Source organism: Pinus tabuliformis, chromosome 1_2 (genome assembly GCF_031772625.1).
Source record: "Pinus tabuliformis cultivar Carrire ecotype Pingquan chromosome 1_2, CPIR1, whole genome shotgun sequence".
NCBI classification, from domain to species: Eukaryota; Viridiplantae; Streptophyta; class Pinopsida; order Pinales; family Pinaceae; genus Pinus; species Pinus tabuliformis.
The window spans coordinates 306,612,854-306,629,598 of NC_142298.1; positions in this window are offsets into that span (position 1 = coordinate 306,612,854).

Sequence of the window (16,745 nt, forward strand, 5' to 3'; positions counted from 1 at the left end):
TGGGGTTGTATCCCCTGAATTAAATCCAGTCTCCTCAATATTATTAGGGTTTTTCTCAAGAGAGGTTATATCCCTTGAATTAGCCCCAGGCTCTTGTGTTTTAGCTGCAGAAAAATCCTGCCCTTCCAATTCTTGCATTTCTCTTTCATTTTCAGAAGAGGGTAATGTCTCTATATAGTGAGAAACATGAGGAGAAGTCGAATGGATAGGAGTATGTTCTTGTAAATTCTCAAATTGGCCCAGCTCCTCAAAGAGAGTTCCCAAATTTTCTAAGACTCGAGCCACCTCTTCTTCATAATCCTGGGGAAAAGCAACTTGTTGCTTATCAGGGGATCCATGGGATGGTCCCACCTCATCTATGGCTAAACTAATGCTTCTCCATTGGGAATTTCACTCAAACCCTCTTTATTTAACAGGAATAGATGTCAAAAGACGAGCTTTCCTTTTTCGTTCCTTTTTTGGAGCTTGTATCTACATGGTATGATGTTCTTCCTTAGGCTGGGTGTTTTAAGGAATTCCTTCCAGGGGTAGTGCATCATAGCTTATAAAATTGTCCCAACTTACTGTAACTAAGTTAATTCCTTGATGACCACTAATTTAATTAGAGCATGATGACTAATTGTGGCCTGCATGTTCCTAGACTTCCTTAATCTACTAGCAACTGCATGCAATAACATATTCAGGAAAAATGGAAAATTAATTACTATTTTATACTTTAATGCGGCTAACAATTTAAGGTGTTGAGGTCTTAAGACATCACGACGATCATCACATGTGATATTTTTATGAATGACTTTTGCCAATTCATGCCATGGTTTGCTCAGGGATGTAGGACATATATCTTTTCCTTTCTGCACTAACTCCTCACCAGGATCTTTGAACAATTCTACAATTTCATGAAATATCGTGTGCTTTTCGACCCAATTTATGCCTTCATGGGGAGGCTTGTCACCTCTGCCATAATGGCTTCAGTTACTACTATGGTCTTGCCTTTGACAATTGTGCTTGCATTTTGTAAATTTTGCAGGAATTCCAGAGCAATGTCATCATTAAACCCTTGCAGTTGAGTAAGATATTGTGCCCATCCTGTACATTCTAAGATATCTCAGTCTTGCATGGTGATTTGTAACAGCGTAGGCTCACTGCGAATAGAGGTGCCACCCATATCTATTATTTCCTGAGGACAATATGAAAACCTGCATGCACTATTGGATCCACAAATCTCGTAATCAAACATAAATTTCATGCAGGAGTATAAATAATAGAAAATAAGTATAGATTCACGGTAATAATATCCTATCATATCGATAGGTATGGCAGTTGTTTATTAATTGTGCACCTTCACATTGTAATAATATATGATCGTCCCCCCTCTAATGAAAAAAAGGGTGAACACGACCTGTGGAGCATGTGAATAGGAAAGAGAGCATGCAACATCATTATTACAACAAAAAGTGGTGAGAACAGTCAGACAGTCAGAATTGAATGCAATAAATGCAAATCGTTCGATTGGTCAAAGAGGATTGTGAGAAATAAAGAGTACGAAATTTACATCATGGAAAGATATTTACATTTTGGAGTATGTGAGATGAAATCGGATGAGGTGCTATTTTAAATTTTTGACTGCTAATGTCAGATGATCGGATAATGTTGACGTGGTTCATGTAATATACATATGCCACCCATACTAGTTATTAAAGATGTAATCACGAATAAAAGGTTTTTTCTCCCTTTTTATTTAGTAAAGAAGAGCTGAGGACATAATAAAAGTTTGGCAAATTCAAAGTGTACTTCAATACCATATGCAGAGCCACTACTTCTAGCAGGCGTCTATAGCCTTGACAAGGTTTCTTTTTAATCGAAAAATGAGCGAGTATCTCGAACTTAAAAAATGAATTCCATTTTAAAAAGGACATTGTTCTGGTGTGATGACTAGATAGTAACAATGCCACTCATCGAATCATAACAATGTGAATAGGTTAGCTCGTGATGAGACCTCATATCCTTGGACATTACCCTGGTGTGGTAGCCATAATGGGAATGTCACTTATGTTACTTTCCTATGATCGTGGTAGGCTGGCTCGTGATGAGACCCCCTATCCCCTTTGTTTTTTAGCTTAATTTTGTATTGTTGTGTTTCTTCTCTTTTTTTGTTTAGAAGTTAGGGGAGGCTCATCAACTCCTTAAGAGTCTAGGATGTTGTAAGAAGTAAAAACAATGCCAAGGATAAATGTGCCTTAGATTCTCCATCATATTTATTAAGGAAATCACCATTTGAATGTGTAGTAAAAGAAAACTAGTATGGTGGGGATAGATCATGAACAATTTATAATATACTCAAAAAATAGACATAAGCAGGAATATTCATGGATAGAGCATGTCAGACAAAAAAATATATATATACACCAAAAAGGCTAAGAATCATGATGATTTAGAGATTACCGATTTTAAAGATTTAGATTGAACTCATAGCCAAAAGGAATAACCAGCATGGAATGATAGTAATGAGAACAACAATCATTCATGGCGATGGATAAACAATTTGTTCTTTTTTCGTTAAAGGGGACACCAAATGTTTCATTTGCAGAGGGGACAACAAATGTCCTTCGGAAAAGGCAACAACAATGATTTCTTTGAGAAGGGAACAATAATTGTTTCTTCGAGAAGGGAACAAAAATTGTGCCTTCGAGAAGGGAACAACAACAATTTCTTTGGAGAGGGAACAACAATTGTTTCTTTGAGAAGGGAAAAACAATTGTTTCTTCGAGAAGGGGACCGCAATTGTGCCTTCGAGAAGGGAACAACAACTGTGATGAAGGAACAACAACTGTGCTTTAAGGAAAAAAGGACCGACTATAAACAATGTTTGTATCAAAATTGCAGCGTACTAAATAAGAAAAAAAAGAATAAAATTTCTCAACTGTTTTCAATAGAAAATATGTACATTATTTACAGTATGAGAAGAAAAAAAAATCATGCAAATGAAGTTGTTGGGTTACCATCCCCTGCAGCTATGATTCAGAGAGTGGGATCATTACTTACCTTCTAACCGAAAGATTCCTTCGTGAGTGGTTGGTGATAAAGTTGCAACTGATGTCCATTCACTAGAAAGGAAGCACCAAACTCGTCAATGATGATTAAAGTTATGGTGCCATTGTTATGTACTTCTTGAATCTCATAAGGACCAAGCCACCTTGTCTGTAGTTTCCTTGGGAATTCTTGAAATCTAGAGTCATAGAGAAGCACCCAATCACCTTTCTGAAATGATTTCTTTTTAATAAGCCTATCATGCCACTTGGCCCTCTCTTGTTCAATAATTGTTGTACACTGCAGGGAAAGTAGCAAGCTTCATCTAGCTCATTTAGTTGTTGGAGTCATTGCGTTTGGGCTTCTGTAAGATCCAGTCCAACCTCATGGGCTGTCCTAAGAGTCTTTATCTCAAACTATATTGGGAAGATTGGTTATTTGCTGAAAACAAGTTAGTAGGGGGAGTATCCGGTAGTATTGCACCATGTTGTGCGATAGGCCCATAAGGCTTCTAGAAGTTAAGTGACCCAATTTCGTCGATTTCATGAGTCTGTCTTAGTCAAGATTGCTTCTATGACTTTTTTGGTGCTCTCTATCTGTCCATTTGCCTGTGGGTGATACGGAGATGTAACTCGATGTTTAATGTGATGATTTCACAGTGTGGCTGAGATTTTATGTCCTATAAATTATGATCCTCCATCGGTTATCACCTCCCTTGGTAAGCCATATCTTATGAACAGTTCAAAAAAAAATTAATCACTGTGTCTTCTGTGGCCCGTGGCAAGGCTATTGTTTCTACCCATTTAGTTACATAGTCTGTGGAAACTAGTATATAGACCTTTTGATTTGATGGTGGATTAAAGGGCCCAACAAAGTCAATTTCCCATATTTCAAAGGGTTCCACCACCAACTATGGCTGTAATGGCATTTCATTAGCCTAGCTAGGACGAACCATCCTTTGGCAACTATCACAAGCTTGAACATATTTCTTTGCATCTTTGAATAAGGTGAGCCAGTAATAGCCCATCTGAAGCATCTTTGTCTGATTCCGCGGTTTGTGAATTGTTTGCGACAAGGCTCGTCGTGACAGGCTTTCAGGATGTCATAGACCTCATCTTCTCGAATGCACCTTAGAATCTGTAAATTGGATCCAGTGTGGAAAAGATACCTGCCAATCCATGAAAATTAGGCACTACGTTGGACAATTAACTTCCTTTCCTTAGGCAAAAAGTGGGCTGGTAACTTCCTAACTGCTAGATAATTCGCTACATTCGCATACCAAGTTGCTTTAATCGTTACAGCGAACAGGTTCTCGTCTCGACATTGATCATCTACCGATAACAGATCATTCATCTTAGGTACCTGAGATAGGAGGTCTGCAATAGGATTTTCTTTTCCTGGCTGGTCCTTTATGGATATATCGAACTCCTGTTGTAGCAACAACCATCGAGTTACTGGCCCATTAGTGATTGGTTTGTTGGCCAAGTACTTTATGGGAGAGTGGCCAGTATACAGAAAGACTAGATAGCCTATTATATAATGTCTAAACTTATTAAAAGCATTTATAGCAGCTAGAAATTCGTTTTCAGTTATTGTGTAATTTAACTCAGTGGGGGTAAGGTTTTTTTCTAATATAATAAATAGCGTAGGGCTTCCTGTCCTCTTCTTGTCCAAGTATAACACCTATAGTTGTGTCTGATGTGTCTGTAGAGATATGGAAAGGTAACTCCTAGTTTGGTCCTTGTAATACTGGTGCAATTGAAATCAACTTCTTCAGATCTGCAAAGACAACATCACATTTGTTAGACCAATTAACTTCAACATTATGAGTTATACAAAGGTGCAACAATTTTTTAAAAGTTATCAATAAATCTATGGTAGTACCACACATATCCAATGAAACTACATACCTCGGTCTGGGTGCTAGGTGTGGGTAGTATAAGAATTACCTCTATTTTCGCTGGATCTACCAATATTCCTGTCGTAGAGATGTAGTTTCCCAAAACCACACCTTCGGTCATCATCATATGACACTTTACATTTCTTAAGCATAACCTGGTGGCAATGCATCATTCAAGTACCTTTTCCAGATTTCGTAAGCCCTGCTCAAAATCACTTCCATAGGGGGTGAAATTGTCCATATAAATTTCAAGTCCTTCGTTGATCAAATCAGAAAAAATGCTCAATATTTCTCTCTGAAATGTGGTTGGGGAATTGCATAAACCAAAGGGTAAAACTCTGTATGCAAACATACCCCAAGGGCAGGTAAACATGTTTTTGTCCTAGTCTTTAGGGGTGATCTGGATCTGATTATAGCCATTGAAGCCATCGAGGAAGGAAAAAAATTGTTTCCCTGCTAAGGTGTCGAGAACTTGATCAATGAACGAAAGAGGGAAATGGTCCTTCTGGGTGGCTTTATTTAGTTCTTTGTAGTCCACACAGATTTTCCATTTCCCATTTTTCTTGGGAACGACTACCAACGGGGAGACCCACTGACTATCTGAGATAGGATAAATAAAATTTACATCTAGCAACTTTTGAAGTTCCTCTTTCAAAATATCTTTGAGGTGAGGATTCAACCTTCTTTGGGGCTGCTGAATGGTGCGAGCATCCTTCTCAATGTAGATATGATGGGTACACAACTAGGGATCTATACCTTTCATGTCTGAGTATTCCCAAGAAAAAGATTTTTTATATTTTTAAAGTACTTGAATAAGTCTTTGTTGTTGATGACTGTCCAAGTTACCATTAATGTTAAGCATTTTACCTGGTTCAATCTCAATTGGCCTGCTGTTATAAACAACAGTCGTGGGTATATGTTGATCATCTACGTCCCTCGAGGGATCTCCCTGTGCTTCATTATCGAGGATGGATTTTAATACTTGGCATGTCGGATTATTCATGGAAACTGGTCTATTAATGAAGTTGTTAATCCCATCATCCTCCATCTGATTCTTAAATTCAAGAGCTTCTTCCAATGTGAGAGGAGAGTGTATGTTTTCTTCTAGTTATTTGGGTGGGTGTAACTAAGTATTTACAATAGGTAGACTTGGTTTAGATGGGGGATACAAAACAAGATTCTTCACAACATTTCCTTGTGTAATAGTCATGCTGCCTGCATGACATCCTATATAAGCATCTTTTGTTGCTAACCAAGATCAACCCAATATCAAAGGACATCCATCTAGCCTACTTCTTGGGTGAATGACTAGAAAGTCCATAGGATATTCCCAGGAATCGACAAAAACAGTCACATCCTGTAAGGTTCCTTCAAGTCTAACTATTAATTTGTTGGCAAGTTCTGACAAGGTTGAGTTGGGTTCTAATGCTATAATGCCCAGAACCCTGCAGGTTTCAGTAGTCAGAATATTAATGGTTGCTCCAAGATCTACTAGTGTGTTTGGAAAGGTGCAGCCTTGTATCTGAATGGTTACTATAGGATTCCCTGGGTCTTCATATTTAATCAGTGCTTGTTTACCTAGAAGAAAGTCAGATAAAGTTCCTACCACATGCACTATTGGTGGATTTTTCAATTTCCTCCCAAGGCTTCTTCCCACATAATTCCTTAATTGTTTTTGCATAAATCAGGATGTCTTGTATGGCCCGGAGGAGCAGAATATTTATACACAATTTTCAATTCCCCTAAGATATCAAAATCAGGATAGAGATTGGGTTTAGCTATTGCTAGTCTCTCAAGGAATGGGGGAGAAGAAATTATAATTTTATCGGAATTCTATTTCTCGACTGTGTCTTCTCCCTCTTTTATTTCCATAGCAATCACAGTCAAAGGATTTATTGTGGGTTTTTTTTTCATTTTCAGTTTCTTTGTTTTCTTTTGTGGAAATAATGCACCCTGACCTTAGCCAAAGCTCATTGCATTCTATTGTTTCTGTGTCATTATCAAATTCTCAAGGATTTGTACATATTGGATCGGTCTATTATTAGGTTTCTAATTTGGTTGAGCTGGCAGTTGGGGGAATATTGAAGGACGAGGGTTCTGAAATGGACCAGACAATGTGGGCTGAGGTTGAGAACCTACTCCCATGGGTAAATTTTTCATCCCCATAGGGCGCTACTAGTTTTGACGCCAATTTAGGTTCTGTGAAGTGGAAGCAACCCACTGTGAAGGGTAAGGATTACTAGCTGAATTTTTCCAAAAGGGGGCATATCATTGTGGATTTGGCTATCTAGCTCCTGTGAAGGGTTGGTTTGGTCAAGGTGACATGGAATACTATTGGGATTTCCAGGAAGAGAAGGGTGGTTGACCTTTCCATGTTGTTCCAGGATTTTGCTGTTGATTATATTGCGTAGGAAAGAACAAAGACAGGTCTTGTGGCATACCTGAGGGTCGTGCTTGCGATTGTCAATGTTTTTCCATTAAGAATGCTGGTTCTGTTCCTTCTTTAGCTTCTTTGAACACTTATTTTAATTCGATAAGCGATGGACATTGATCCATTGCATGGTCCATGTTGCATATATAGCACATTTGAATCATGTCCAAAGGACATTCTCTTTGACTCTGCTTCTTTCAGCAGTGTGGATAGAATATGGTTAGCGTTTGTTCTACCTCAGCTTCTCTTTGTCTGGCATGTAAGACATCTAACTATGTATTCAGTGTGCCTAAGATATATGTCTTGAAATCTTCCAAGAGGTTTTCAATCTCTGTTCTCATCACACCTTCGCTGGGAGGTCTGCTTCCTCTAGTCATGGAGTCTCAGCTTCCTAGCCCAATGTGTTTGCTACCCCACGAACACCTAATACACAATCGGATAATTTCATCATAGTCTTCTTGATAAATGTCACCTTTCCCCATTAGATTAAAATTTTCAACCCATTCTTCTCTGGTTCCCTTTATTAAAATGGCTTTCAAGACTGCTTTTGGTAATGTGGAGTGGGGGGATCTATGCAAATTATACTGAAACCATTTGACGTATTCCTCTAATGTTTCATTATCATTCGCAGATGTTTTGAAGATTTCATCTTTTAGATTCCTAATCCTATAGTAGTATTGGTATTTGGTGAGAAAAGAATTTTTCATGTCGTCCCATGAGTTAATGGTACTTCCACCCAAATCCATAAACCATCGCAATGATGATCCCATTAAGGTGGAGGGGAACAAATTCAATTTTTAAGGATCAGTGGTGTAATCATAACCTCTGCATAAGACATCAAACTCAAATAAAAAAACATTCAGATCCTTTGAGGTCATCCCGTGAAATGTTGGGATATTTTGTAAAGGAATAGCTTTCATTGGGCATTGGCTACTAGGTCAATGATAAGGTATTCCAACATCGAGATCTGAACTTGAGGTGGTTGATTCACCATTTGGTTGAAGATGTGCTAATAATATCCAGGGATTTCCTGGTTAGGGGGTGTTATCTGGGTGGATGGAGTATTCAAAAGTTGAAGGGACTTTACTACACTACTTAGATCTGGGATATTATGTACTTCTTTTTCATTTAGGATCATAGGAGATCCTAATTCAGATGGTTGTGGATCTGCCTTAGCAGCTCCATTGGTTTCTCTCTCTCCTTCTTTCAAATTACATGATTTTCCCTCTTGTGAAGGACCAAAGTATTGATTATTTATATTTTGGAAACTTTGCTCAGATCCTTTAGTTTTTCTATGGATCTTGGCGTAAGCTGTAGTTGGTGATTTTGTTGCTTAAGGGATCAAAGTAGAGCCCTTTCCAGATACTATTTGGGGTCCTACTAACACCTGATATTCAACTCTCCAAATTATTTCGTCTATAAAGGTTGGTCTCCCAAGGGTCATTGATCCCTGGGCTTTGGTGGTTTTTGGTATTGATTTCTGATCTATTGGTATATTTTTTCTCCTAGTCACTCATTCTTATGTAACCTCTTCGTATCTACTAAGAGAAGGCACTAGGAGCAATATTTTTTATTTTCTGTGTACACAGGTTGTTACCTCGCATTTTCAATACCCAATTATCTTCAGAGACACAAATTAACTATTATCTTGACAACCTCCCTGACAACGATGCCAAAATGTTGGTGCACTAAGATGACTTTATAAATCAATCTTAATCCTACATTAATATGTCAACCTAGGATTCGTCTGTCTATTTCAAGGTTGTAAGCATTGCCTGTGCGATAAGAATCAGATTGAAATGCAGGTAATTAATCCTAACTAATCGTTGCATAAATAAACAATCTCTTAACAACTCATTAAATATTAGAAATGCAAATAAGGAATTATTCTATAATTCAAAATTAGAAATATAAATCACCTGCAAACTAAAACAAAGATCTTAATCCAATGTCTTAATACAAGAGAGGAAATCAACCTGAATAATCAAATCCACACGCATTAAAGGATACTATTCAAATCATACTAATTATGAAGAATATTCAAAGCTAGAAGTAATTGCATAAAACATATACTAAGAGGGAACAAAAATCATATACAAACTTAATATCTGTAGATAGAACAATATTAACTGAGCTATATGATTTACTCTAACTCAACCTAGAGAAGAAACATCAACATAAATCTTGACGGTAAAACATAAATAGAATAATACAAGGAGCAGTGGATCTTCCAGTGACCGGGCCCAAAGCCTCTAGAATAAATCTTCTATCGAAACTCAATACACGGATTTAATGGAAAACTTCAAGTCTTTCATTAACTATCAAAATAATTACAAAATCACTTCGACTCCTTAAAGTTCAATCTTCATACATAGTCTTGCTGGAATTTTACAACTTACAAAGTTACAAAGTTACTTTAATTTTGATTTACTAGCATTATATATTCTATGAACTTCTAGCAAAAGCAGAGCTTATCCTAAGGATTAGAAGATCCTCAAGATTGCTCAGCTGAACAATCCGATTTCCACATCAATCCCTTATTTTTCCTCCGCCTTTAGCGTGATCGCACAGCTGTAATTAACAACATCTCCCTTTCATGGCACTATCATCTTATCCAAAAGGAATAGCAATTGTCAAGTCTAGTCAACCTGCGCATAAACAAGTGGAAACATAGGCTTTTGATACTAAAAACATGTAGTTTTTCCAATACTACTTTATATTTTCTTTTCACGATCTTTCTTCTAGAATGTGCTCAAGACGAGAGTAAATTCATGGAAAACCATATGATTAATTAAGAAAATGAGGAGGAAAAACATACCTTTTTCATGACCTAATAGTTGGGTTGAAGTTACAACTAATGGGTCAACGTTGCAACAGTTGGGTTGAAGTTGCAACTGATGGGTTGAAGTTGTCAAAGAAATTGTTGGGTCGAGGTTGTAGAAGAAATTGTTATGTCGAAGTTGTAGAAGAAATTGTTGAGGTCGAAGTTGCTAAAGAAGTTGTTGGAGTCAAAATTGTTAGAAAGAATAATCATCAAGGTGAAAGGATAACTTTGTCTTGAAGGGATCTTTTTCAAGGGTCTTAGGTCTTGAAATTCTTCATTTGAAGATTCTATAAGAAGAGAAGAATTCTTGTGGGTTTTCCTCTCAAGAGGAGAGGTTTTAACCCTGAATGATCACCTACATCTCATGTCCTCTTGTCTCATTGTTCTTTATTATTTGGTAGTTGTTTGGTGATAGCAACACTAAATATAATCAAGAGAAAGATGAAGCTAATTAGTTTAATTAAAAATGAATCAAAATCAATTATCAAGGTTAGATAAATCACCTAATATAGCCGCCCTAGATTTCTCAACATGATGTACCTATTATCAAATTCAAACTCACTGAGATTAGGCAAACATCTATCTTGCCTAGAATTCATATTGGGTTGGTCAAACAAGTACCTTAGTCAATTGTGATCACTCATTAGAACAAACCTCTTTCCAAGGAGATAATGTCTCCACGTCTTGAATGCATGAATGATAGTTTCCAACTCAAGATCATGAGTCACATAGTTCTTCTAATGCTCATTTAGCTTCCTTGATTCATAGAAAACTACCTACCCTTATTGCATTAGGAATCAATCAAGTCCTTCCTTGCAAACATCTGCACAAAACACAAACTTCTTATCAAGACCTGCAATCTTCAAAATTGGAGCATTTGCAAGAAAATACTTCAACTGCTCAAAACTATTTTCACACTCCTCAAGCCATTAAAAAATATTTCATTTTCTCCACAGAAATGTAATAGGATAGCCAATCCTTGAGAAGTTCTCGATGAGTTTCCTGTAATAAATTGATAGTCCCATGAATGATATGACCTCCTCCACATTCCTCGGAGTTGGCTACTCCATAACAGCTTTAATCTTTTCTGGGCCCACTGTTAACCCCTCATTGGAAACAACATGTCCCAAGTATTGAATTTGAGACTGAAATAAACTATACTTGTTAAGCTTGGAATACAACTAATGCTATATCAATGATCTCAATATTGTTGTCAGGTGCTCTGCATGCTCTTTCTCATTCTTCGAATATACCAATATATCATCAACAAAAACTATCACAAAAATTTTTAGGTAATGGCACAACACACTATTAATCAAACACATGAAGGTAGTTGGAGCATTAGTAAGGCCAAAATGAACCACCACATACTCATAATGTCCATACCTTGTACATAATGCAATCTTATAAATTTCTTCTTATTTGATGCACACCAAACAATGTCTTGATCTAGAATTAATCTTTGAAAACATTTTGTCTCCCTTTAGTTGATTAAACAAATCATCAATCCACAATAATGGATACCTTCTCTTGATATTCACCTTGTTCAAATGTCAGTAATCAATACACAATGTAAGAGTACCATCCTTATTCTTTACAAACAATATTGGTGCACCCCAAGGCAACACACTTGGATTTATATACCCCTTTTCAAGCATTTCCTTTAGTTGCAACTTCAATTCCACCAACTCTAGAGTACTCATCCTATATGGTGCCTTAGATGCTAGCATTTCTCCTAACATCAACTCACTAGAAAATTTCACCTCTCTATGAGGAGGAAACTCTAGAATCTTTGCAAGAAACAAATCCTGAAACTGCTGCAAAACAGGATAACTCTTCAAGACTTGACCATCCTCATCTTCCTTCCCTCTGTCACTTGAAATATGGAATACAAACAATACACATCCCTTCTTGCAACTGCGCTTTTCTTGCATTGCTATAATCATTCTCAGTGGTATAGGCCTCTTCTTTCCCTGCAAAATTTTCCTTTCCCCATCATCATCTAGACACTCAATAGCCTTGGCATAGCAATCTACCTTGGTCTTGTGAATGAATAGTCAATCCATGACCAAAAACATGTTATATGATCCCATAGGAAGCACATTTAGATGTGTTGATGTAGGCATACCATTAAGCTCAAATGCACAATATGTCACCCAATGATGAATGATTCTCTTGGTCCATGTATCCAACTACACCAACCAAGATTCTACATGCACTTATTTACTAAAGAAACACTTATCCACCAAGTCATGATTGATATAACTATGATTCGATCCATGATTAATCAAAATAGAAACAAATTGATCACAAAGTTACCTTCCATATTGATAATGGATTCATGATGATCAACCTTCCTATTTTCAACTGATGCATAAATCCGAGGAACACTCTAACCAACATCTTCAACCATATGTGCCTCCTGAGCATTGTAAATATGAGGCTTGCCCCCTGGTATGATGGGCACTCACTCCCGCGATGCTCTCCACCACAAGTACAACACCTCAAAGGTTTCTTGCCAACACGCTTATTATGTTCCTAAGGCTGAGATCCATGTCCTTTCTTAACTACATTGAACTTCTTATAAGATGCCACATTCTCATTGTCACCTACATCATAAGGTCTTCCTTGCTTCTAAGGACACTTCCCTTTAGTCTTTTCATTACCTTTCCAATCTTACTTAGGCTCAAACTTGAACTTAGACTACTCATAGAAATGCTTCAGCTTCCTGATGACTTCCTCCAATGATCGAGGCCCATCATATTCAATATGACGTTTAAATGCTAAAGGCAATCCATGGATGAACCTTTGGACTTTGGTATTCTCATCCTTGAGGTAGGGCACATACCTCAACAACTCCAAAAACTTGGTCGTGTACACTTCATTTGTTATGGAACCCATCTTGATCTCATAGAACTCCTTGGCCTTTCCATCATAATATCTCCCAGATAAGTACTTTTCCTAAAGAGTCTTTTAAACTCATTCCAACTCATCTCCTCTAGCCCGATTCCTCTAACATGATTCACATATTCCCACCAGATATTTGATTTTCCCTTGAGACTAAAGATAATTATATTTTCTTTCATATTCTCTAAATAATAATGCAACCCGAAGAACTTCTTCTTCCCAAGTAGCCATGCTTTTGCATCTTCTAATTTAATCACTTCCCCATCAAAAGTAGGAGGCTTGGCTTTCTTAAAATCTTCTAGAAAGTACCCCCTCTCACTCCTCCTATAAGGATGTTGGAAGTAATGATGTTGATGTCTCTCAGAACTAGAGCTAGAATAAAATCCATGTGTGCTAGCCCGCCTTCCAAGTGTATCCAAATATCTACCACCTCTAACTGTATAATCTATGTCCAACCTGTGTCCTCAACAGGAACTTTTTCCATATGCCCCATTTGTATTTTTTTCTTGTCCCTAACTAATCCCTTATTGTCCTTGCTTCTGCAAATATGAAAGGCTCTGAAGGATGATTGCATTAAACTTTGCTTGCTTTTCCTGAGCTCTAGCAAGCCTTTCATGTGGCTCAATTAGCCTATTATTATTTTCCTTGCAACTTCTAATCTCTGCCTTCAAACTTCTATATGTATCTACTAAATCAAGAGAGTAATCTTATTCTTGCCACCCAACTGACCTTTCCAATTCTGTAGAATTCACACCAGGCCTATAAGGGGAGTCATGTGAACTGTATTCCACCATTATTTTCTTCATCTTTGATCTTATATCTCCTACAAAAATGTCATTTTAGATAAACCAAATAGGGACCTAATCAAAATCATACCTCAGTGTATTTTAGGGGAGGTTATCTCTTCTACACAATCAATCCATATTAGCATGATACATATACATAATAACATCAACATATCAACATCATGCATCATAAAAAAAAACCATCACAATGCACACATAACAATATGCATTTTATCCCATCCATCCCAAGTGTTTGAACCTAGAAGCTAAAATATGGTATCAGATATCACTGAAAGAGAAGGGAACCCACTCTAATACCACCCTGTAATGACCCCTACTACATTTACCCACTTTCATAATCTCTTCAGGGTAAACATGAGTTGAGTGTCACTATTATATGGCCCAAAATCCAAGTTCTAGTTATTGAAGTGGGGCCTACAAACCAGAAGTAAAATAATATCCCCCAAGACACTATTGATCACTCAAGAGCCTACCAACCACCCTAGGTGATCAATCCCTAAGCTAAAACTCTTTTTCACTAGGCTTACTCCCTAACCGCACCCATAACACTTCATTCATGTGGTTGGGAGGCTATAATTGCACTCACAAGCTTGTCTTCATGTGGTTATGACCCAAAATCCATTGTTCTATGCATGCATCCATGAGATCTATGCAACTTTTTTAGGCTAGACTCCATACCACTGCCTAGAACTACTTGTAACTTTCCATAATCATGAAAATGATGATAAAAATGCTAATCAATCAAAATTTTAAAACATCTTAACCAGTACATGCCTAATTCAATATAGTAATTTCGTCAAACAAATAGTAAACATGGAAGCTATAGGTCATGAATGTATATTTGATCATAAAATTCTGAACTTCATCTAAAATTCACCAAGAAGGCTTATTTCCCTCTCAAGCTAGCTGCAACAACACTTTTTAGCCCATATCATCAACTATCCAGTAACTTATCAACCGATGAACAAGATCCATATCTAGAGAACATAATAGAACCATGTGTATAACCAACATATAACAAAAATAGAAACCATGAAAAATCATCCATAATATCACCATAATAATCAATACAAGTGCTCATAAATCGCAATAGAAAAATATATCATATTAACATATGAAAATTCCAACCAAGTCAAGGACATCCACATACCACCCAACCATAGATTGGGTTGAACCAAATCTCTCTTTCAGTCAATCGCCACCATGCCATATTCCAAGCATGAATGTGGGGATCATAAGGGTTAAACCAAAATAGAACCAACCAGGTCTTCTAGAGGCCAACCCATCTCAACCATAAACCACAATGATTCCATATAACCAATCCAAAAATCACTAACATTGTTGGGATAGGGTCCCCTGGGTTAGATTGGGGTTAAGATAACCCAAATTTTGGTACAATTTTGTAAATAATGTAAAGTCTCCACGATTTGTGGATGTGGAGAGCGTAGATGAATAGATTTAAAAGGGGCTTAGCCCTATTTAGTCAATTTAGTATGTCCTAAATTTCTACATTAATTATCAATCCGGGAGTCGTAAACTGATGAAGTGTGGCGCACTATATGTGCAAGGAAACCTCTTTCTTACCTTTTATTATTTTCAATTTTATGATCTTGTTTTTGTGGGTTTTATCTTGGTTTTTCTCCTAATGCAAATGGAAATCATATTCCTAAGTTTTAAGAATACTTTAGAAGGCAAGTTTGGGTATAGATTTTAAGGCAATTATGTCCTTTATGATGACTTCTAGAACTTAACACTTCAGAGGATCTCAAAACATTCTAGTGATGAAATTAATACTTGAACAAGAATGTAAATGTGCAGCTATTTGAATCAAACAAATGATGAACTATTGATCATGAAATCTCTATCTCTGCTGCTCATCTAACTACAGAAATAAAAGTTAAGCTATTGCATTCAAACAAATCAAAAAATGCAAACTAATAAAAGTAAAACCAATTCACTTCATTTATAGTCCAATAGCTCGCCAAGTAGCTTTTTTGGGTTAAGCCATGGCTCTGGAGGTAACGTCAATAAGATGAGGAATTGATATCTAAATTATCTACTTGCAAATAAAAATAAAATCAAGTCTTTTCACTTATAGTCCGATAGCTCGCCAAGTAGATTTTCTGGGTTAAGCCATGGCTCTGGAGATAACGTCAATAACATGAAGAATCAAATCACTTCACTCAAAATCCGATAGCTCGCCAAGTAGCTTTTCAGGGTTAAGCCATGGCTCTGGAGATAATGTTAAATGACATGAAGAATTTGATATCTAAATTAACTGTTAGCAACAAATGAATAAGACTGAAATCAAAGCATAACTGAAATTGAAAGCTAAGAAAAACAAAGTCAGTAGAGAGGACAATCTCATGTCAATAATTATTGAAAAAATTGTATGAAAATGCCTGGGCCTATCCTAACCTGAAACACACTGATCAATGTTAGCACAAATATACAATGCTGGGAAAATCATGCACAGGAATGAAACATTAGCATTATAACTGAGATGTGAAATATACACAAGTGCACAGACTACGAAATATTTACAATGGAAATAAAACAACGGCACATGAAAACTTTACAGAAATAAAAGAATGAAACCTTATCCAGCATGGGCCCTCTACATGGCCTTGGTTAACATGTTGTCAATCCGAGATTATGCTCACGCAGTCATATAAAATAGAGATTTATTGTATTGCAAAACAGAGGAAAGATCCTCTCGTTACAACAACAAGACCAGTGTCACGGCACAGTACATAAACTTAACAGCAAAATTATATCAACAAAAACTAACTCCACATGTGTTTGCAAACGCATTATTTATAAGGGAAATTACATAACTATTTTTCCTAT